Source organism: Notothenia rossii (assembly GCF_949606895.1).
Source record: "Notothenia rossii genome assembly, chromosome: 5".
Lineage (NCBI taxonomy): Eukaryota > Metazoa > Chordata > Actinopteri > Perciformes > Nototheniidae > Notothenia > Notothenia rossii.
The window spans coordinates 25,595,471-25,604,260 of record NC_136903.1 but is presented as its reverse complement, the minus strand read 5'-3'; the positions used below and the strand labels follow the sequence as shown (position 1 = coordinate 25,604,260).

Genomic DNA, 8,790 nt, shown 5'->3' with positions numbered 1-8,790 from the left:
CCGTTCAAGGAAACAACCGATTATGACCGAGAAATTATATCATGAAATCTACGGTGCTTATTAAGCTTTTTAAAACGGTAACTTGCCGTTTTTAAAAGATGTTTGAATGCTGATATACACAGTGATAGATGTTAAGGACTAACGTTTATAATAAATACATTTGTATTGATTTTAAGATCTTTTCATAGTTCATACAATCATACGTGTTGGGATCATTTGTATTAATGTAGACCGGAGGGAGAGGGTGACGAGCATAAGTTTCACTTTCCTTTTTTATCTCAATTCCAACTTTGGTCATGAAGAATATGTTTCTCTGTTGTCCACGTTCATAAAGCATAAAACAACACCATCAGAGCATGTTGCAGAGTCTCTAGATGAGTTTACAATAGTCCGTCGTTCTTCTTATTGTACATCCATGTTGTAGTCCACTGTATAGAAAACTCTAATTTCCATAGTTTCCCTACAGCAGCAGACGCACATTTATGACGCCCGCTGGCGGATCATAAACACATCGGATAGTGAAAGTGCAGTCGGATTCTCTAAAGTACCACAGTCTCTTCTCCTAAATCCTTTTGTCGTCATGGGGTTAAGGCAGTGGTTCCCAAACTTTTTCAGTCAGGCCCCCCTTGGGTAATTGGAAATATTTTCGGGACCCCCCCAACCCGGTACCCATCTATATGATTAATTGTATATTGTTGTAAAAACATTACATTTTCTCTGCTAGTAATAAGAAGGTACAAAGATCCAACTATAATTTTATATTTTATTATGGATTACACATGAACAAAAGTGCTTGTTATAGATACTGTGAATTAATTTGGCCTAATTAAACTAGTAGGCCTTCTTCCCTGAGTAGTATATTTTTAAATTCAAATGTAACACTTAACTACTATTTCTACTGCAGGTTGCAAACAATCACATCATTTTACCATTCCTATTCCACACATATCAATTCCTTGTGTGTGCTTGCTGGGGGAGTTGTTTTGAGACTGCCACTCTCAGTTCATTCTCAATGTTCAGCTTTGATCTGTATTTTGTTTTGATGGCAGCAACAGCAGAAAAGCCTATCCCATACAAGTAGGATGTTGCAAAAGGCAGCATTATGCCCACAGCTCTCTGACCAATGAGATATTTTCGAGTAGTGTTTGTTTACAATTTAATAATAATAATAATAATACATTTGATTTATATAGCATACTTAAAAACAACGTCATCTCAAGGTGCTTCACAAAGCTAAAATGAGAAAATAATTTTAAAAAAAGGAAAAAGAAATCTTCCCGCGGCCCCCTGCAGTACCTCCGCGACCCACCAGGGGTCGCGCCCCACAGTTTGAAAACCACTGGGTTAAGGCAAGGGTTCCCAAACTTTTCAGCCCGCGACCCCCAAAATAACAGTGCCAGAGACTGGCGACCCCCCACTATCACGTGGTGACTGGAAGAAGAAAAAAAAAAAGTATGCACAGGGCGCACGCACTAATAGGCGTATACAAACACGCGCATAACGACAACACACAAGAACAAAACAGCCTGACAACCATGATATGGTTTTACATATAGCAATTTAATATAAAATAACAGCAGAACTCATGAGTCAAAGTAATCTCCATGTGAATTACGAGTGAACATTGTTGCGGTGCAAACTTTAAAAGACATAAACTGTAGTAAACATATGAACATTGTTGCGGTGCAAATTGTAAAAATACATAAAGGTAATAAACATATGAACATTGTTGCTGTGCAAACTTTAAAGACATAAAAGGTAATAATAACTAATAAACATATGAACATTGTTGCGGTGCATATTTACATTTGGGTAATACGCTATGTTTCAGCGTTAATCTCACCTAATGAGACGGGTGGGCAATATGCATGGAGCACAGCAAATCCATCCTGGGCTTAATTTTGGAGACGGCCACTCGGATATCATCCTCCACGTTTAGACGAGATCTGTATTTGTTTTTTATGTATGTCAGTGCCGAGAAAGTCTTTTCGCACAGGTATGTGGAGCCAAACGGCGTCAGAACGTCCATCGCGGCCTTGGAAAGCTGTGGGTATTCCCTCTCGACTGAAATACAGAACTCAGCAAGCGTCTTCGCATTAAAAGCTGTCTTTAATGTGCGGTCAATTGACAGTTCAGTCAGTGCGTCCTCCATGTCGGATGACATGTGACTTGCGGTCGTTAAGGTAAATGGTGATCTTATACAGTCATATTTTTCCGGAGCTGCTTCCTCTGGGAAATACTTGTTAAAGTGTTCCAGGAGGGCTTGCAGGTGGGTAGTGATAGACTTCTTCACAGAGTTAACACTAAGATCATTTTCCTCTGAATTCCTCCAGCTCAAGAAACATGTCAATCCTGCCCATTTCAACTCGCGCAGTCCAGCGATCCACTTTCCTCTTGAATGCGCAGATTTTACCATTCAAGGACATGATGCTTGTGTTTTCACCTTGCAATGACAGGTTAAGTCCGTTCAGTCTGTAAAATATGCAAGACAAGTATGCCAGCCTTGTTAACCAGTCAGGGTCTGTCAGGTGGTCAGCGAACTGGGACCCATGCTCCGTGAGAAATAAGCGCACCTCGCCCAGCAGTTCATACAGGCGGCTGAGAACATTTCCCATTGAAAGCCACCTGACTTCTGTGTGGAACAGCAGGCCCTGATGCTCCGATCCCAGTTCGTTGCAGAGATACAGCATGGTATTGAGTGGACGGGATTTTATGTAGTTGACCATTTGTATCGCCGTCTCAAGAACACTTTTAAGCTCTGGGTCAAGCGTTTTACTCGCTAGAGCTTCTCTGTGGATAATACAGTGCGTAAAGATAACGTGGGGCGCCACTTGTAAGACTCTTGCTTTTAGTCCTCTCTTTTTCCCCAGCATTGCTCCAGCACCATCTGTACACACACCGATGCAATAATCCCAAGACAGTCCCTCTTTTATTTTGTTGTCAAGTTTTGTGAAAATGTCCTCGCCTGTGCACTTCTAAACCAGCAGATTTTTCCCGCCGAAAGCAGAGAGAATTGCAAGGCCAAAAGAAAGTTATAACTAACCAAGCAACAATCCCTACCAAGGCTCAAAAGGCATCATATGAGGTGGCATATTGAATTGCACAGGCAAAAAAGCCACATACAATCGGGGAAACCCTAATTAAACCTGCTGCTATCGCTATGAGTAGGGCAATGCATGGGCATAAACAGGCACGGGAGCTGGAAGCAGTGCCGCTTTCTGACGGGACCATATCCCGGCGCATCACGGACATGGCCCCCGGGATATCAAGTGTCAGCTGATTGACAGAGTGAAGAAAGGGAAATATGCTTTACAGTTAGACGAATCCACAGATATGTCAAACTCTGCCCAACTGCTTGTTTTTGCCAGATACAGTTTTGATGGAAAACTTGATGAGGACATGCTGTTTTGCACCCCGCTGGAGCTAAGCTCTCATGTGCAAGAACCTCAGTGCACACTACACATTGGGGATGTTGTGCTTCATTGATAATGAGGCATGTGAATCCGTACTGGATGTATTCCTCTCGATACTTGCGACACTTAGATGAAGGCTGGTCTGACTGCTTATGGACCCGGCCGCCTTACGGTTGTCGTTTCCTCCTCCTCCTCCTCCTCCTCCTCCTCCTCCTCCTCCTCCTCCTCCTCCTCCTCCTCCTCCTCCTCCTCTTCCCGCGCAAGAAGTCGACGGCCTTTGTGATGGCGGCTCTCCGCTCTCCTCCGCTGCCTTCTCCGTTTGCCTGTCTGCCTTCTCACTAGTTGGTATTAACCAACGTTTCATTTCGAAAAATGTATTAAAGAGCTGTTCAGAAGAAATATACTAGTATAGTTGATGGCAGCGCCGTATAGACTGAGAGTTACGTCATCTCCGTTCACTCCAATGGACCACTTTTTTACAGCAATGGCGGATCGTGGAGCCTCTCAATCGTTCCCCGGAAGTTAGCGCCAAGGCTAGCAGAGCTGTAGAGTTGCAGCATAATAGACCGTTCGTGACGGACTTTTAAAGGTAAGAAGAAGTTTAAAGATTTATATTGCGGATATTATCAGTACATCTGATTCAAATTAACATGTGTATTAAAGGATGTCAGTGGATTATCCCTAAATTAGTAGATTTAGGGAACGTTTACAGATAACAGATAAAGCTAGGATAACGGATCAAGTTAGCAACACACGTTGAACAGCCTTTTAATTGTAAATTCCGTTCTCTTAATGTCATTTCGTCCAACGTTGTTGAATTAGAGAAGAGGGGCTTCTAAACGGCATTGTATGCGGGGGTGGAGGGAGTTACATATTAGATAAATATAACTTTGGTGCGTGTAAGAGTGAGTGTTTTTAGCAGAGCCATGTTGTGTCCTTGTGATTATGTTGATTATTACCTGTCTGTATAATGTTGCAGCTCAGCTGATTTTGGATTGATGGCAAAGGGAGAGGGACTTAAGTGAGAGTGAAAACACAAGATAAGTTTAATACTACTGTTTTATATAAGTAAGCATTCTAAACATGTATTCTATCACTGTATTATATAAGTAATCGTGTTAGTAACCTACTGTATGGCAGGTGGAGGGGCAGTGATGTTAAAGGTGGAGGAGCAAAACTGCAAGACTGCAAACTCACAAGACAGAGAAATCAAAGTTTGTTCTCCAGAGAAGAGGTTGATTTCACTTCATTTATTTCATATTTTCTAAAGATGTGGAAATGGCAAAAAAAAAAAACTTGAGAGCTGTAACCAAGACAACTGTAACAACATGAGTAGAGAGCCACCAAGGTTTTTCAAGTCCCTCTCTTACTCCATTTTGACAACCCAAACTTCCAGGTACATGACGGGACACCTTGCTTGTTTTTGTTGTTTGCGCTCCTCTGGCTGGGTGCTGGCAGGTGGAGGGCAGTGATGTTACGGGTGGAGGGGCAGTGATGTTAGCTGTTACACACCAGGCTCAAACTTAACACATTGCATCCTTCTTTGCAGTGTCCTTATTCCTGGAAGGGGAATCTGCAATTCCTGCAGAGTTTTTTAACCCGTTGGTCCGCACGCAAAGCGAATTTTTAAAGCCTTCTTAATTGTCTCATTGCTCCATTTCATTCCCTTTGTGGTGAGTCTGCCTAATGCCTTAAGTTGGTTTTTCGAAAACGTTTTCTTATATTTGTTGTCCCTAATTTTCATTGTTTTCCTGAGAGCTGCATTTTCCTTCCTGATTTTTCTTAGTGCAGACTTTGCTTTTTCGGTGATTCCTTCTTGGCTCTTTAATTTTCTCTTTAATTTTTTTAATAGATCTGTTTGACTGGCTGCTGGTTCCCTCGTATGCTGACTGGCTGCTGGTTCCCTCGTATGCTGACTGGCTGCTGGTTCCCTCGTATGCTGACTGGCTGCTGGTTCCCTCGTATGCTGACTGGCTGCTGGCTGAGTGGGTGGTGTCCACCCTCCCTGTCTCTCCTCACTAGCCATGTCCTCTCTTTCGTCACCCTCACTTTCCTTTCTCTCAGTCTCCTCATCCCTTCTTCCCTCAATCTTTGAGACTAATGTAAGTAGAAGACATGGCACTGTAGATTTTCGAACATTTAAAATATTATACCACTTAAAAATAAGAAATATGACTTTTGTTACTAAGAGTTCATACTTATTATACCTGTGTCACCTTTCACTCTATAGCTGTGATCATGAGCTATTGGCTTTGTAGATACAGGTCCCGGGGTGAATCGTGGTGCAGGGGCCCTTCTCTTTTTGACCACAGGGCGATGCACGAAGATGGTGGGTATAGCCTCGGCTCTCAGCCTAGTCTTGCCCTTTTTTGTCTTGACAAACTGGTCTGCATCAAAATGTGCCTGCGGAGTGACTTGAGGTTACTTCACACACAGAACAACTCAGTTTTGTCTGCCCACATACATATTCCATAGTGGTTGAATACACAGTATTAGGAAACACTTTATAGTTACTGGACATGTTATACTCATTACATACTGTATATAAAATATGACCAAGAATGTGAGACAACTTTATAGAAATTCATATCACATCTGTTACTGATGCCATTTGTCATACTTTGTTAAACTCACAAATAATAAAGTTCCATAACTTCAGTTGGGAACAAAGAACACACCTTATCTCTCCAAGGCAATTTCCCATCCAATAGGTGTGCTATATAGGTGTGTATAACCCTTTCTCCTGTCTGTTACTCCCTCTTTCAGCACAAGAACCAGAGGGGGATTCAATGGAGCCTGAATACCTGCACTGAGACCCTCACCCTGCACCCTGAGTCTCAACTCTGTGTTTTTCAAGCCTTTCCCTGTTTTTTTTTGTATTAAACAAAACATTAAGCTTTCCCAATGGTGTGGTTTTCGTTTTGTGAAAAAGTGCAAATGCAGTGTTTGTATATAATAACCTCACATATTTTTTTGCTGTTGGTCGTGAAATTGCTCCTGCTGACTTGAGTCAGACATTTTTTTCTCCGCTCTGTGTCAGTGGGGAAGCCGTACATTCGTACTTCTTTCTCGGAGTGATTTGAGCATCCCCAGGCAGCACAGCAAACCATGGTGGCGACTAGGAGGCAGCACAGCAAACCAGGACAACACGGAGGAAAAGGCACAGACAAACTGCATGATATGCTATTCAATGTTTATTGAACTCCATGTATTTGCAATGGATGTTCCTAAAACAACAACATTTAACATCATCATCATCATGCTGCTGCTGCTGCTGCTGCTTGTCCTTTGATAGTCACCTGTCGGTCTCCTGTCTTTTCTGAAAGCCATAAAGATGACATTAGTCATTTAGATAACTTGTGTCCTCAATTACCATGGGATTACTGAAACTACCATGAATTTAAGAAAATGGTAGAAATGAATCTAATCTGAATTTTGAAGCATTCCTTTAGATCCCCTCCCTCTAAATATATCAATAAACATTAGAAAGTGATGCTCCTGACCACCATACAAGTTTAAGAAGATAATATTGGTTTTAAAGAATTCAAAGCCATAAACAGCAACAGGCTCTTTAACCAAGGCACTGTTAGCCTAACATGTAAACTAGTTGTTCACACTAATCCTAATATTATCACTTAATACTAGCTAATTCTATTTTATTTTTTCAAACCTATTGATGTAAATACATACACATATCGATTTTTTGTATAAATATTGCAAATCAAAACCTTTATTCACTAATAATTACCAAAAATCGTAGTTCTATCTCCTGTTAGCAATGCATTCACATTGCCCGCCATGAACTTCCGGGGAACAATCCTCGTCTGCATGAACCACGTGACGATAACCGTTTTTGGACTTCCGCTGTCGTAACTCTTCTATCTATATGGCGCTGGTTGATGGGTTATGGCTAGAAAGGATCCGTCTAATGTAAATATGACGTCACGTTCTCGTTCTAACTCTCGTTGTAATCGGAGCGGCTCGGTTGTAATCGGAGCGGCTCGGAAGCGCAGTCACGTGGCTGAATGTTTACGTTTGGGATGGCGAGAAACTAAACTATATTAAGTATGTAAATACTTGTTAGCGGTCTTGCTGTTGAAAGAAGAATGACAACACTGTAGATCAGCAACACTATGGTTTATTTTGTATTCACAGGCAAGTCAACGTTGTAAGATCATTTACTCTTGATATCACTGGACACATGAACGTCTCATCCTGTAGGTGGTATGTGTGCTCAGTAATTTCCCGCAATAAGGTCCCACACTGCTGTCGTTTCCTATCTCTTGAGGACTTTGAGTGGTTACCACTGCTCTGATTACAACGAGAGTTAGAACGACGTCTCTTCCCGCGTCCCGCCCACCCCGACCCTTTCCGATTACAGCCGAGCCGCTCCGATTACAACGAGAGTTAGAACGAGAACGAGAACGTGACGTCATATTTACATTAGACGGATCCTTTCTAGCCATAACCTAGTTGATGTGTGTTTTACGTCTCTGATATTTACTGTGGTGTTGTAAAGTGACCTTTGAGCTGCATATGATACTGTCGTAAATCTGTCAGAATCAAAATTCCTTTATTTGTCCCGCTTACCTATTAAACCTATTAGGCTTACATAATACAAAATGTCTATTCACACGTTATTATTATTATTATTAATAATAATACAAATAATAATCATTAAAAAATATATATATATATATATTTTTTTTTAACACCTCAGGGTCAGGGGTCAGGGGTCACATCAAGAGGATTCTGAAATCATCTCGCGACCCCCCGTCGGGGTCTCGCGACCCCTGGGTTAAGGGATAGTGGATAGGAGAATTCAAAAGGACTTAGGAGAAGAGACTGCAGTACTTTAGAGAATCCGATTGCACTTTCACTACCCAACGTGTTTATGATGCACCAGTGGAACACGACAAATTTGAGCTGGAGAAGGAGAAATTAAGACTCCAAATTATTATTCCTAAGAATCAGCAAATAATCACTGAAGAAGACAATGTGTGAAGCTTATATATAAACATCTAAGTTTTTCGTGCTGCACCACTTTTGTACATATGACCACTGCACTGCATATGACCATAAAACCTTTGAATCTTGAAAAATCTCGAATCCTGTTTTCTAGCAGGATAACAATTATTTTTAAAACGTAAACAAATACATTTGTCTGCCAATATTTAAAGCTGTAAAAATAAGCATTCTAAAAAGTTTTTAATTTCGACTTAAAAACGGATTTAAGTAGTGCAATTTTTTGGCACTGACGAAAAAAACAAAACTGGCCAGGACCTACTGTCTGTGAGCTAATTTTATGTTGGTTTGCTTCTTCTGATAAAGGTGTGAATATCTAAATAATATACCACCATATGCTATTGTCATTAAT

The 8,790-nt window shown here is 41.2% G+C and overlaps 1 long non-coding RNA gene across 2 annotated transcripts; it reads left to right on the top strand.

The window, feature by feature from the left end:
• The first annotated feature begins 3,730 nt into the window (after positions 1-3,730).
• On the top strand, positions 3,731-6,274 carry LOC307039128. Of its 2 annotated transcripts, none has more exons than XR_013808151.1 (3): positions 3,731-4,002; positions 4,963-5,086; positions 5,266-6,274. It is a non-coding gene; the product is annotated as an uncharacterized lncRNA (long non-coding RNA). The 2 variants fall into 2 exon arrangements; XR_013808152.1 differs by lacking the exon at positions 3,731-4,002 and adding an exon at positions 4,462-4,809.
• Positions 6,275-8,790: the final 2,516 nt, after the last annotated feature.